This window comes from Ambystoma mexicanum, chromosome 1q (genome assembly GCF_040938575.1).
Source record: "Ambystoma mexicanum isolate Mex_15411 chromosome 1q, UKY_AmexF1_1, whole genome shotgun sequence".
In the NCBI taxonomy this organism is placed as follows: Eukaryota; Metazoa; Chordata; class Amphibia; order Caudata; family Ambystomatidae; genus Ambystoma; species Ambystoma mexicanum.
Window position 1 is genome coordinate 1,035,476,181 of NC_090922.1, and position 1,899 is coordinate 1,035,478,079.

General features: G+C 39.0%; 1 long non-coding RNA gene across 1 annotated transcript; it reads left to right on the forward strand.

The window, feature by feature from the left end:
- The first annotated feature begins 272 nt into the window (after window positions 1-272).
- LOC138521997 (uncharacterized) lies at window positions 273-1,641 on the forward strand. Its single transcript, XR_011283207.1, has 3 exons — window positions 273-406; window positions 1,018-1,134; window positions 1,233-1,641. It is a non-coding gene; the product is annotated as an uncharacterized lncRNA (long non-coding RNA).
- The last annotated feature ends 258 nt before the right edge of the window (window positions 1,642-1,899 follow it).

Genomic DNA, 1,899 nt, shown 5'->3' on the forward strand with positions numbered 1-1,899 from the left:
AAAATGCCCCTCCCTGTACCAGGTAATTGAGGCAACACGCACGCGAACACGGAGGACACAACGCGAGACGTCAAGATAATTGAAATTAAGTGCAGAGGCTTTTTGACTGTGGAACGCTTACCATTTCAACTCGCTGTATGTGATTACATTCAGGAGTTGTAAGATTTATGGCATTAGTTTGTGTAAGGCTGACAGTTAGCAGATGCACGGTCCAGGCGTGTTGTTGTAGTATTTATGGAATGTAACGCTTCACTGGTTTGTTCACAGCCATTCACTGCAGAACAGTGAAGCGGTTCCCAACAACAGTGGCAATCTGACGCCGTAGCAGAGGGGGTTATCCCCGCTACAAGAATTAGCGAACTCGGGTCAGCAACCTTCGCTTTTGAGTGAATTTATTACTCTACATGTAAGTGCTTTTCTCGCTGTAATTTTGTCAGGCATGGCTATTACGAGGAGTTTAACATTTGTGCACGTTTGGGAGAATGCTAACATAATGCCATTAGGATAATTTAAGTGCAAGAAAGAATTCCAAAAAGAACGCCAGATAGGCGCCATACAAACGAACTAAGTTGCTTAACCTTTGCCTTTAGAGTAAAATCGATATTTCACGCGGAAGTGTTTCTCTCTTTATAATGGTTTTATTTACGCCCATGTTAATGTGTATAGCATTTTTTACACGGTCGAGTGGTTGTGAACACCATTTAAATAATATTCAAATAAGAGAAGGAAAGAATGTATTAAAAGAACGGGGTAAAATCTGCTCCACACTAATGAGTGGATGGGCAGCAATGGCCCAATGTGGGTCTAGTGTCCAGATGTATTCTGGGGAGGGCACGAGAATAGACTGAAGCCACCTATTAAGGTGGGAATTTTTAAAGTATCTTATAGGCTGTCATCAATAGTTCTACTAGAATAAGATAGGTGGTTCCTAAAATGACTCTTTTTTGATGAATTAAAAATAGTGCATGCACAATGATGCTTGATGAGCGACATTTAGAGTTGTCGTGTTTCTTTCAGTACTCTAGCAGGACAGTGACACTTGCATGCATGGTAGTCAACTACAACGGTGGATTGTTTGATTTTGGAAACAAGCCTACGTAACCGGGAACGGATTAAAATATTGAAGTTACCACGGTGAGTCAACCATGGGAGATTTGGCACTCGAATGGTATGACCATATGTAATTAAATAGCAGCGTTATTTATAGCTGTTTTTTATGCTGTCCCCCACAGGATCCCAGAGGAACATTTCCCCACAAAGTTTAAGAAGACCGAGAGAACCTGGTTGTCGAATTTCCCCTGAAGAAGTTCTATCACTTGTCTTATATCGTTATTAGAATGAAACATGTCGGGCATTGTGGTTGCCCTATTAATAGGCAACTTTACATAAAAATGAATTTAATTAATGAGAACCTTTCATTTAAAAGGATTTTCGACAGTAGTCTATTTAACTTTGTATGGTATGTGAGTGAGGTTTAATATAGGTATGAGAGGTTTGTGAGTAACAAGCAAGTACGTTTGCACCCTGAGATTGCTTCGTAGTGTTACGAGTTTTAGAGGTTAGAATGTTTATATTAAATAGTTTTTTAGTAATATGAAATGATTATATGAATTGTTTAATACATTTTTAATAGATTTATTATCTTAATAAAGTCATGTGTTATAATGTACTACTTTTTGAGTGCCGTGGTGTGTTTTTAGCGAACAAGCACAGGCTTTTTCTTGTATAGTGTCCCTCGCACTTCCTATGGGGTCCAGCGTAAAGGCAACAGGATTCCTAAGTCTTGAAGTTTGCACAAGCCCATGTTAGGGGGGATGAATTTTGGGGCCATCTAATAATTTCCCCTCAATCTTTTGTTGTATACAGGTAAGTGGGAACAGATTATCATTTAAATTAAAA